General features: G+C 37.9%; 1 non-coding gene across 1 annotated transcript; it reads right to left on the bottom strand.

Moving 5' to 3' along the window:
• Positions 1–12,238: 12,238 nt before the first annotated feature.
• On the bottom strand, positions 12,239–12,345 carry LOC132612400 (small nucleolar RNA R71). Its single transcript, XR_009571767.1, has one exon. It is a non-coding gene; the product is annotated as a small nucleolar RNA R71 (small nucleolar RNA).
• Positions 12,346–13,821: the final 1,476 nt, after the last annotated feature.

Raw genomic sequence — 13,821 nt, 5'->3', positions numbered from 1 at the left:
TACAAAGCCTGAGGAAATATATGAACAAATTGTTGGATATACAGATGCAGATTGGGTATGATCGTCCTTTGACAGGCTAGAAATAAAATGTAGTTGCAAGAAATGGAGTGCAGTAGCTAAATATCGAGCTAGGACAGTGGCTTCGGGTGTGTTCGATATGAAGGAAAATACATTCCGGAAAATGTTTTTCAATTTTCTCATGTTTGTTTGATCAAAATATTTGAAAAATATTTTTTTTTAGGAAAACAAGTTCCTTAAAAATAGGAAAAATGAATTCCCTAATTTAAGTAGAGAAAATAAGTCCACAATTGACATTTCACCAACCACCCAACCCACCACCAAACCCCAACAACTCCCACAATCCCACGCACCTCGTCCCCTCACTACCCCCACACACCCCCCCCAAAAAAAAAAAATGTAAGTATTTTTTTTGGGGATTTTACTACACCACACATCCCCCCTTCCCCACCCCTCGCGTCTCGTGGGACCCCCCCACCCCCTCCAGAAATATTATTTTTTTTCTTAAAAAAAAGGTTTTAAAAAGTTTTTTTGTTTGGTTTTTTACACCACCCCCCAACACCCCATGACCCCCTCCAAAAAAAAAGGTTTATTTTTTTATTTTATTTTTTTATTTTGGTTTTCTACAACTCCTCCACCCCCCAACACCCCCTCCAACAAAATTAATTTTTTTTTGTTTTGCTGAAAAGTTTTGAAAATATTTTCATTTTTTATTTTCTACACCCCGTCCCCCACCCCTTATCCCTCCCAAATTTTCTACTTCATATTTAATTCTACCTTTATAAAAATGGAAAGTTTGTATGGTTTAATTTGGTTTGAGGTGGATTGTAGTTGGGGGGTGGGAGTGGGGGTGGGGGTGGGTCGTGGTGTGGTGGATAAGAAAAAACTTCTATTTTTTATAAAAGTAAAATAAAATATATAAAATAGAAAATTTGGGAGGGGGTGGTGGGCGGGAAGGTTGGATAGAGTGGTGGTGTGGAGTGGGGTGGGATTGGGATGGGTGGTGGTGTGGGGTTGGGATGTGTGGTAGTGTGGGGTAGGGTGGGTGAAGGTAAAGTGCGTTGGAGGGTGTGGTGGTTGGGTGGGGGTGGGATTTGGTTTAGGGATGGGTGGAGTGGGTAGTGGAGGGTGGGTGGGTGCTTGGGTGGATGGTGGGTGGTGGGGGTGGGTTGGGGTATGGGGGTTGGTGTGGTATGGGGTGGTGGGGCATTAATGGTATTTTTCGAAAAATATTTTCTACCAACCAACTGAATATGAGAAAATAAGTAAAAAATTCACTTATTTTCCACTACCCAAAATACATTTTCCCGGAAAACATTTTCCTCCATACCGAATAGAGGTAGACCTACATAGAAGGGTGGGAGTGCCCTTTGGAAAAAAGTATGTATATATATATATATATATATATATATATATATATATATATATATATATGTCTATACCTTAAGAAATTAGTATATATTTAATTGTGCACTCTAATAAACGAAAGTGTCTTTGGGGCACGTTGGTTGCAACCGCTGCTTCCCTGACATGTCAACCCGGATCGAACCCTAATGTCAACACAACAACAAGCCCAGTATAATCCCACCATGTGGGGTCTAGGGAGGGTAGAGTATACGCAGACCTAACCCCCACCTTGAAAGGTAGGGCGGCTGTTTCCGAACCCTAATGTCACTTTTAATTATTTTTTTTTTAGCCTATTTTTAAAAAAGCAATAAGAGTTAAATGAGCTCCCCTAGATTCGAACCTGCACTGTCACCACATGTTGCACAACCTTAGTCACTGAGCTATCTCTTTCATTTGCTTCACTATGTTAAATTTTATTTATTACACATATTTGACCTATATACTTGTATTTTCGTCACTGCTACGCTATTAGTGACCGATCCGACACAGTGTTATCCCTCAGTCGTCATTAAAATTGTTGTTGGCGTTTATGTTAAGATAATACTGCCCCGGCGTCTTAAATCCTGGGTCCGCCTCTCATACCGAACACACCCTTCATGTGAACTCATATGGATCAAGTAATTATGAAAGAATTGAAATTTGAAGATATTGAGACTGCACTTCACGTTACGTCGAATCTATGTATACCAGTGGACAAATTCAAAACAATACCTTACACCCTTCACATGTCATTCACAGATTAACTAATATCATGTGCAAAACTATCTCCAGAGGGGTCCAATTTCCGAACTCCACAGCACTACCCTCACTTCTCTTGAAGCGTTTCTCCCAGTTTTCCTTTTCTCAAGCAATGCTCAATCTAGTATTGTAGATTGACAATCGGATAAAAAAAAAAGTTTAATTGCTAACATTGATTATTAATTATGTAAATAAATTCTCATAATATGGCGGATTAATAATTTGGAAAATGAGAGAGATAATTCGCTACAACATGCTAAAATATTTTAATGTCAAAATTTGTACACTAACACGGAGTAGTGTATAAATATAACTTAAATCTGGAAAGAAAGAAAAAAAAAGGTGGTACTAGTAGATGGACCACTTAATTGTTATTGGTCCCTTGGACTTTTCTGGTATAGGATGGAAACCTCTGCCGAACCACATGAACGCCTGGTCTTAACTAGGCATCATTTCACAGACTATGCAAGCATACACAGTACCAATGATGAGAGACACCTAGAGCCCGTTTGGATGAGCTTATTTTAAGCAGCTTATAAGCTGCAAACAGCGCAAACAGCTTATAAGCTAAAAAAAATAAGTTGGGGAGCCTAGCTTATTTTTTTGGTTTATAATCTGTTTTCAGCTTATAAGCTGCTTTAGATAAGCTAAGTCAAACGAGCCCAATTATTTTTTTGAGCTTATTTTAAGCACAAAATGACTTTAAGCTGGTCAGTCAAACACTCAAAAAAACTAAAAACAACTTATAAGCCAATCTAAACGGGCTCCTAATTGTGTGCGCAAGTGATATTAATTAATTTTCTCGAGTCCTGTATCAAGAAAATCCATTCATTTTCCTTAACCAAATATGATGTGAAGTTGCAGATAAAAAAAATTCATGAAGAACGCGAATCTGCAATAACCGTGACTCATGTCTCCAGTCGTTGGGAATCCTTACGAAGCAGATGAATTGTTTTTGTCCGCAACCTAGATATCCTCTAAAAGATGCAGCACGTTTTTTCTTTATGTATAAACTCTAGCTGTCATTTTATGGGGTAAAATCTATATTTTCCAATACTTATAATGACGTATTTATACGTTATAATAGAATTTATGACGATTTAAGCGGAGGACAAGCTAATCCCAGACCCCGCTTGTGATATTGCACTGAGTATGTTGTTGTTATTGTAGATAGGATTTAGGAGGAGGGCACGCTAATGAGCTGACGGGCTAATTAGCAACCTTAATGAATGGACCTGACCCATTAGTTATTTCCACTATTAAAGATTGACATTTTATTGAAAGAGAATGGAAGTTATTACATACAATTGAAATGAAGGGACAAATGACAATCCCACTTCAGATTCTAATTTCAATTCTAATAGAAGCACCTGACAGCTTAAAGAAACTTTGATGGTTCCAAATGGATTGCTCTCAAGAGATACGAAGACCAATATTTTAAAGAACGATGCAATGTAAGATTCTTACACATTCATAGTATTTCATATATAAGACATAATCCTATCAATTTAGTTCATTAAAAGCTATGTGATATTTTAGAGAGAATAGTGAATGGATTGGCCTTCGTGCAGCGAACCAAAATCCCCTTATATGTTACGTATTTAAGTTATGCATCAACTAGAGTAAAAATTTCTTTTACACTATAAGTATAATTTAACTTGATGCACAAGTGATGGAGCAACCACTTTTACTAGATTTTTGGTTAATGTTTATCATAGATATTTACTTGTAATTATCTTTTAAATAACATAATTGTGTCAACAAATTCTTACGCCTGTCAATGCATAGAACTTAAACTAGTATATAATTCCACCCTTTCTCCAGAACATAGGATATATGATCAGCCATTTTATATGCTGAAACAACTTTTTGTTTTGCATAACGAAGCAGAAAACATTAAGCAGAGATGAAGATATTGGCTCAAGATTTTTTACAGAACTTTTTTGTTGTATATATATATCAGTGTATTTATTAACCAGTTATATTCCCCCTTCTTAGTAACTCTTTTTTTAACATCTTTCCTTTTGTCAGACATAAGGAACCTAAATGTATGGAAGGCTTGAGTCCACGCTTGGTCATTTACGTCCTCTTTTCAAAGATATGGAGCCTTCAATTTCTATGCCTTCTATTGGTCCATTCTTCATTGTACATTCACAATCATTTCCAAGGTAACAATTTGATTTTAGTTCCTAACTTCTTGTACTATGTATGACCCTAGTGCCTCTTCCTCTAGGACCACCTCCATTAAATCTCTAATACACGGTCAGTGGCGGAACCAAAAATTCTAAGATACAACACACCTGAGATTCAACAATTTTATATATGTATCTTTTTACCTTATTTGCATCGATAAATTTCATATGAAGGAGATTCAATTGAACTTCTTTCTGACCATGTAGCTCTGTCTCCGCGCACTGTCCAAAGTTTATTAAAATCGTCATAATTAGTCATGGATGTTTAGGTCACATGGACATGTGATACATTGCCATAAGCCATGATGCTAGGTCCAATGTGGTCTAAACAATGACAGTAACAAGGCTTACGTACAGTACCCACTGGTACAGAAGCCAACTTAGCATGAGCCATAAGGGACAATATATATTCACTACTAAAAAACAGAAATTAGCGATAAATTTTGTAGCTGAACAACAGAATTGGTCGCTAACCTATTTAGCAACAGATTAGCGATAGATTATTAAAAAACTGCTCCCATATATGTTTTATAACATACTATCCCAAATTAGCTCCTATAGACTATATTGGGAAGGAATGGATCAATGAACATGCATGTGACAGAGTCACAGATATTATCATTTTTATTGATCAGTGATTGAAAAGTGACGCTCCTTGATGTTGATGTTGAATGCAAGATTGATGAAGAGTCCGGAACCAAAATGACCCAATAAAAGATCAAGTGAACTAAAATACTCCAGGAAAAAAAATAGGCACAAAAGTACCTTTAACGCAGTATTTTACTGCGCTAAAGGATTTTGCCTCTCTCCTTTAGCGCAATAAAATACTGCGTTATAGGAGTCCCATAAATGATCGGGTTCCACCACCACTGGTCCCCCACTTCCATTTAAAAAAAAATACATCTTTCCGCCATTGAAGCTAAAAAAACATAACGGGCCCACCTCAAAAAACGTTGTTTTCTATTCAAATTTTGTTTTCTCGGTATATTCAAGTCAAGGAGCAAGATTCTAAGGTCGAATTTTGGAAAAAAGCGACTACAACTCGATTAAAAAAATCCTATAACAAGCTTCGATCAAGGTATTCTACTATGAACTTTTGTTATTATTTTATTAAATACATTATATACTAAGCATGTTTAACATTTAATAGGCGTGAATTTAAAAAAAAAAAAAAACAATTTTTTTTAGCTTGATCATGCTGGGCAGTAGCTTTTTGCTACTGTTTCCATTTTTTATTTTTATTTTAGCTAATTTATTATTTATTAATTGATTACGAATTGTTAAATTGCTAATTGTTTATGAATTGTTAATAAATGTTAATTATTTATGAATTGTTAATTTATTAATTATTTATGAATTGTTAATTTGCTAATTGTTTATTAATTGTTTAATATAGTAATCCACTATTATTTGTAAAATATGCCATTATTAATTGATTAGTTTTTAATTGTTGATTATGAATTGATATTTTGTTAATTTTTTATGAATTATTATTTTGTTAATTGATTATGAATTGTTAAATCTATATTATTTTAAAAGCATGAATATATATATATATATATATATATATATATATATATATATATATATATATATATATATATATATGTTAGTTGACCAAAATATCCTTCAAATATTGAACGACTTTTATACCCTTCAGAAAAATTCCTTCAAATATATAATTCTATTTTATGTCAACTAGGTAACATATTAAAACAAAAAAGATTAACTACTAAACCTAAATTTGAGAGAACTCGATGAAGTTGTGGTTATGAACACGATATTAAGATAATTATGTTCTATGTCAACTATGTAACATACAAAATAAATAAAAAAAAGATTATCTACTAAACTTAAAAAAGAATAGTTAAAGTTCTTCTTTTAATATTTATGTTCATGGAAATAAAAATTATTGTGAATTTCATAAATAGATACGTTAACAATAAAATTTAAAGTTTCTAGAAAAATATGTGGTCGACGAATATACTACTTTAGTATAATTTTATCATATTTGTGTTGGCTATTTTGGTAAACTGAAAAAATATCACATATTCAAAATAGGGTTTTAAGCAAATGTCACTTCTAAATTTCGATTCCCAAACTAATTAACTAAAATGTCTTTGCCATCACATAATTCAAATCCCCATGTCCTTACTATCACATATTAAATTTACTGCACATTTAATGTGGCGAAAGTTATTCTGAAAAATAATTATTTTCTTTCAAAATTTGGTTAGAGAGCGAAAATATTTTTTGAAAAAGACTATCTACTAAAGATTGATAACAAAATTAGTAAATCAAATATTCAGAATCGTGCGAGGCAGTAAATATTTGATTTTTATACATTCAAAATAAATATTGTATTCAAGATAATAATCAGATATTATTTTTTCAAGTTGCTTATCAATATAATATAAATAATATTATAATAAGCGACAAGAAATATTTGTGCAACGCACGCACACAAAGACTAGTTACAAAAAAATATATTAATCTCCTATTATTTGTTAATTATGGCATTGTTATTTTATTTATTTGTGAAATTGTTTATCCCATGTTAATTATTTGTTTATCCCATGTTAATCACTAAATAAATGAGTTCGTTATTTCTTAAATTGTAGTTAGGAGAACAATTGTAATTAGATATAATTATTCACAAGATATAATACAATATAATTCACATATTCTCTATAAATGATTAATTAGGTAATATAATTTCTCTTTAATCTCAAGAATAATGAATAATTTAGTTTCTACATACCCGACTCTTTCATGGATCCGAATGTTCATCCGGGGCCCGATGATAGATCAGTACTGTCTTTGCAAGACACTCATAGGTCAAAGTTATTATGGACTGGTGATATAGGGATAGCGACTAGGCTCCGTCCTCGTAGGCTGCAGAGAGTGTGAGCTCTTTTACGCGAGCGCCCCCCACACCCCCGCGTCTTAGAGATATTGTTTCGGGGCAGTATCTATCGTTGCCTGTTCGTTGGTCGGGTACAATATAATTGGGCACCCATTACGGCCATGGTTAAGCGGTGGAGGCCAGAGACACATACCTTTCATCTTCGCACTGGTTAGGCAACTATTACACTTCAGGATGCGGAGGTCCTGTTTGGATTGAGGGTAGATGGAGAGTCAATATACAGTCGGTACGAGCCTCCTCTTGGTAGGACATGGGTGGCCGAATTGACTAGGCTCATCCACTTCGTGCCTGGTGTCGCGGCCCAGGTCTCCTGCTTATATATTTGGGGGCATCTTATTCCCGAACACATCGGGTGCCTTTGTCAGCTTACGATTTTGGCCTTCTTGGAGAATCTGGACTGCTTGGGAGACTACAGCTGGGGCGGTGCTATTTTGGCGTACCTCTACCTATGCCTATGCAGAGCGTCTATTGGCTGTATCAGCGATGTGTGTGGATTTTTTTTATCTTCTCCAGGTAATATTTTAAGTGTGCGTTCCTTTAATGTAAACAAACCACTTGAAACGATGACTAAAAAATCGTATTTTCTAATATCGCTTACAGTTATGGGCGTGGGAAAGGATGCTGCCTTTTCAGCCCGTACACAGGCATCACCTCAATATTGACATCCCTACGCGAGGAGGTGGACGACGGGTTTTGGTCGTGATATGGATATGCAACCACAGTATTCTTCCATTCCGGGACCAGCTTAATCATATGACGGACGATGTGGTAAAACTATTTAACTTTACGTTATTAATTTAATTAAAAGTCTTTTCTACTTGGTGATCACTAATTTGAATCTATATTTTATGCCGCTATTTATATGGACGTCATACGCTGCTATTTTGGATGGGTTGCCGGCCTTTGCAGGCCAGGTCAGGCCGTGTGGAGGTCGCGGTGTCTATTAATACACCTAGACATCGTTGAGGACCACATGCCCGAGCGCGTCTTACGACAGTTTGGGCATATACAGAGCATACCCCACCCCTTCCCCCCCCCCCCCCCCTCCCCCGGACGTTCGTCATGAGCTCCGACACTACCAGCTGGATGATCAAGTTGCCATTGGTGATGCATTTCTGGCTTTCATGGGTGTCCAGCTCTAGTGTTGGCAGGACAGGTTAGGTACTTTAGCAGTGGTCGGCCGTGCGACTCCCATCATGGATTACATGCACTGGTATCATGGGATCACACGCTGATTGATTAGCAACCCAGCTTTGTGTCCCGCAAGGGCTGTAGGATACGCAGCACTCGCGAGGTAGTACAAGGCGTTGGTAAGTTTATCGTATTTAGATTTATTTAATTGTATTAATTATTATGTTTTAAAAATAACTATTTTTTACTGTTGAACACAAATGCAACTAGTGGTCGTACAACGATTACGCATATTGGGTTAGAGTATATATCTTACCCCAGGGTTGCGGGGCTTGCAGTGGAGATGGTACGGATATCTGAGGACGGTATCCGACAGGCCGGAGAGTTTAGGCGCGTGGATGATCCTGTTCAAGAGGCTGAGTATCAGGCGACGCGAGGAGGAAGACGTGGTGTTGCCAGAGGATGCGGTGCTCGTAGAGGACGCAGTGCTGCTAAAGGACCTGGTGGTGGAGGACACCATCTGGTAGATGAGGTGGCTGAGGTCACTCCCATTCCAGAGGTCGTTCCTATTCTAGTCCATCCGCAGCTGTTCCAGGCCAGTGGCAGCTTAGCTGGACAGTCACCTACGTTTATGCCGGCGTGCCTACTTGCTGAGATACTTGGGTCTTCATCTCAGCCAAGCCAGAATGTGTACATGGAGGAGCGTGATGACATCAATTGGGCGGCATTTCGTGCATCATTAAATGATGAACAGCCTGTGAAGAATTTAGACGGAACCATGATTCTTGACTTCGATGACTTTTTAATCCCGGTTAGTATTTAAAATACTTATTTGATCATTTAAATTACTTCTTATGTATATATATATATATATATATATATATATATATATGTGTGTGTGTGTGTGTGTGTGTGTGTGTGTGTGTGTGTGTGTGTGTGTGTGTTACTTATTATTTCGTAGTTTTTTATATTTTAGGATTCGGCGCCTATGGGTCCACCAAAGCGACCCACTCAGGCGTTTTCTCACGGGCCTGCCGAGCCAGAGGTGTCTTCCCATGTGACTGTCGAGCCAAGGTAAGCTTTTTATTAAAATTAATTTTATTCAATATAAGGTGAATATTTAAAATACATATTTGTTACTTATTATTTCGTAATTTTTCATATTTTAGGATTCGGCGCCAGTGGGTCCGTAAGAGCAACCCACTCAGGAGTTTTCTCATGGGCCTGCTGAGCCAGAGGTGTCTTCTCATGAGACTATCACGCCACGGGTAAGATTTTTACTTATAATCAATTTGATTCAATATAAGGTGAATATTTATTTAATTTTTTTAACCTTTATTTGGACCTCAAACAGCATCTCGTCCATGAGACTACCTCATAATCTGCACCAGACCTATCTCAGGAGCCTACTCAGGCACCCATCGATACACAAGTTTGATTATTCAACAAAAGTTAATGTACTCAATATAAATAAGAAATGGTACTAATTTTTATATATTTTTCAGCTTCATCCTTCGGCGCCTGCGGTGGCAACTCCTAATGAGGATGAGGTCGCGTTTCCAGACCCAGCTCAGCTTGCGATTCTGAGCGTGCCAGCGGGACTAGATCTCAAGAAGAAGCACGTTATGCAGAAAGGCACAAGGGCGAGGGATGATCATGGCTTAGAGCGGCCTCTTATTAAGAGGAAAAGGAGGGATGGAGACGATGGCGAGGACGGTGGGGATGGTATGAGCCTCAGGCCTAAGAATAGTCTCAAGCATACCACATGTGGGACTGATGTGCCGTGAATTTTGGCACATTTTATGCCTTTGTAACTAGAAATATTGCTTGATTTTAAGTGTTTTTATATTGTTTCTTATGTTATTTTTGTGTTTTATAGGGTTGATTAACTAAGGATCGGAAATGAGAAGTAATGCTGGAAAAACGGACAAATTTGAGCTAAGCGACGGTCCGTAACTCATGTTACGGACCGTAACGGTGTCCGTAACTCATGTTACGGTTCGTACCTTTGAACCGTAACAAGGCCTGAATTTCCAGAAAGTTTCATTGAAACCATCAGTGTTACGGTCCGTAACATGTCACCGTAACATGAGCTAAATTTCCAGAGAGTTTCAATAAAATCTTCAGTGTTACGGTTTAGTGTTACGGTCCGTAACTCATGTTACGGTCCGTAACCCTTCACCGTAACATCATCCAAAATTCCAGAGAGTTGCCAAGTAATTGTCACCACTTACGCTTCAGAAGGACGGACCGTAACACAGGGTACGGTCCGTCGCATGGTGGCCGTAACGTCGAAGTGGTCAAATGACGAAATGAAGGATGAGTTACGGTCCGTAACAATGCGGCGTAAGGGCATTTTTGTCCAGAAACTTGGCGCGATTTTTGGATCTATAAATACATAATGTAGGGTTTTAATTCATTATTCAGATTTTATTTTAGAGGCATAAACCCTAGATTTTTAATCTTGAAGTGATTGGAGCATTTAAGGCAACAACTTCACTCTCATTCCATCTTGTATTAGTATTGTAAGTGTATTATGTTAATCTTTAAGCTTTTTCTGTCAAGAAACATTATGAGTAGCTAATTTCAATTCTAAGGTTGTGAATCCCATGATGGGTATTATGTGAATGGGTTTCTATTATTGATATATGCATAATGGTTGTTGTTATTTATTCTATCTTTGTGTTGTAACGCTGGGTAATGATTGCAAGCATTAGCCGAAGCCATTATATTGACTTTTCTTGGGAAAGAGAGTCAATATTGGTAAGATTGAATAACAATGACTCGAGGCGTTAACCCTCGTTTAATAGACTAACTTAGGAATAAGAATAAGTCTAAATTGGCATTATTGGTCGCTCTTCGATTGTAACTCTTTTATATTCGGAAGAATCAAAAAGAGGAAATACTGCTTAACTGTTGGGAAACATTAAGAAGTCTTTAAGAGATCAAGTGCATATTCTTAGAACAACCATTAGAAGTATATCACATTGAAATACGAAGCATAATATCTAATCAAATTGGGAAACACAACCTTAGTCTCTCTCTCATATTAATTACATTCTAAGTCAAAGTATTCAATTACATTATTCAACAATCAATTCAAACTATCCGGAATAGGATTAAAGCATTTAAAGATTGGTATCGCATACGATTAGTACTCTTTTCTCTCCATATTCCCTGTGGGATTCGACCCCAACCTTGTTGGGTTACTATATTTGACAACGTCCGCTTTACGCCATTAATAGGTGTAATTTGAGCGTATCAAATTTTGGCGCCGTTGCCGGGGAATACGGTTCAGAAATTACTAATTGTTGTGTACTATTCTTTAAAAAACTTTCTATTCCATCACACCTCGTTTGCTGTTTTAGTGAACCAGGTGAACATGGCTGGAAGACCCCATCGCAATCAAGGGAACCAAGGGGGGATCCAAGTGAACCATCCTGCACCAGAAAAAGAGGAGGATGAGAATGTATTTGCAGAATTCATCGACGAAGCTGATTATGCTTCTGCTGTAGTTCCCCCGAGAACAGGAAATGCTAATTTCAAAATTGATAGTTCTATCTATCAGCTATTGAAACTTGAAGGCTATTTCCGAAATTCTTCGGAAGACTGTCCACTTCGACACCTAAAGAATTTCGTGCATGTATGTTCCCAACAATCTCAAGGTGTTGTTCCTGCTGATGCACTGCGACTGCGGGTTTTCAAATATTCATTAGCTGGCCAAGCTAGGGAATGGTATGAAAAGCTCCCGAGCAATACAATTCATACCTGGAATGAGCTGGCCAATATCTTTCTAAAACAATGGTTCCCACCCAGCAAAAAGGCTGAGCTTCGGGATAAGATTTTTGGGTTTAAACAACTTCCAGGGGAACAACTATATGCTGCATGGGAGAGGTTCAAATATTATCTAGCTCAATCTCCGAATCATGGATTTCCAGATGCAATTCTCACAGAGAAGTTTTACAAGGGGCTAGATACAATGAATCAAATAGCTGTCAACACTGCAGCTGGGGGATGCTTTATGGACAAAACCTTTGTCAACATCACCCGGTTGCTCGACAAGCTTACTACCCATAATCAAGCCTGGCATTCGACTGATAGCGAATTCCTATCATATGGTAGTCCCTCTGTGGCCGCGGTGGCCAAAGAAAATCATGAGCGAGATCATGCGTTCGCTCAACTGCAAACCACCGTGGATTTATTATCCAAAAGGCTTATGGAGAAAGAGGCCAAATGTGTAAACGTTATCGATGAGATGCCACCTCATGCTCCCGGAATGTATCAAGTTTCTGACGAAACTTATCTTGAGGGGCAGCCACAATATGAGGATGCGAATTATGTCAATAACTCGCAAGGGGGTTATCAACGGCAAAACTACCAAGGTTCCGGTAATCACCCATGGCAAAGGCCTCAACAAAATTACCAAGGACAGAATTATGGAAGAACTGATCAGGGTAATCCCAATCAAGGGAATTACAATAACAATAATTATGGCAACAAGAGCTCTAACCCCTACATTCCACCTAGGGGGCAAGCATCCAATTCCCAGCCATGGAAAGATAATTCAGCTACTAACTCTGCTGGTAACACGTCTAATGATTCTGCAGAACTGAAGAGTATGATGCAGAAAATGCTGATGAATCAAGACAGAACAGAGAGCACAATCAAGGGAATGTCCCAGGTCCAACTATCGCATTCAGCTTCCATTCAGAAGCTTGAAGCGCAATTCAGAGACCTTTCCCGAGAAGTGCATACTCCTCAACGGGGACAATTACCGAGTGATACAGTTCCTAATCCAAAAGGTAGTGGAGTGAACTCTGTGGAGAATGTACTTGCCATTAGCACCAGAAGTGGAAAAATACTTCAGGGTGACAATAAAAAGCCAATTGATCAGGAACCAATTGTTGAAAAAGAAGCGCAGCCTAGTGTATTGGATGATATTGTCGAGGAAGAAGCAGGGGAGGAAGTCCCCATTGTAGTTGAAGAAGAGCTGAATCTTAATAAACCAAAGGAACCGGTGGAAAACCAGGAAAAGGGGAAGGCAAAACTTTTCGGTGCTCTTCGCCCTTTGAGCCAATTGTTTAAATCTTCACCGCCTTTTCCTCAAAGGTTGGTGAGAAAAACAGAAGATGAGAAGTGCTTGAGATTTTATGATCAACTCAAGCAGTTGACGATGAACATTCCTTTCATGGATGCTGTTAAAGAAATGCCTGGCTTTGCTAAGTATTTGAAGGATCTTTTAACAAAGAAGAAAAAGCCATTGAAACACGACACTGTGGGTATCACTCACCGCGTTAGTGCCATTCTTTCCAAAACCACTATGCAAAAGAGGGAAGATCCTGGAGCATTCACAATTCCATGCACCATAGGGCAGCAAAATTTTGCCAGGGCTTTGTGTGATAACGGGGC

Source organism: Lycium barbarum, chromosome 9, assembly GCF_019175385.1.
Source record: "Lycium barbarum isolate Lr01 chromosome 9, ASM1917538v2, whole genome shotgun sequence".
Classification (NCBI taxonomy): Eukaryota; Viridiplantae; Streptophyta; class Magnoliopsida; order Solanales; family Solanaceae; genus Lycium; species Lycium barbarum.
This window is presented reverse-complemented; position numbering and strand designations above follow the sequence as displayed.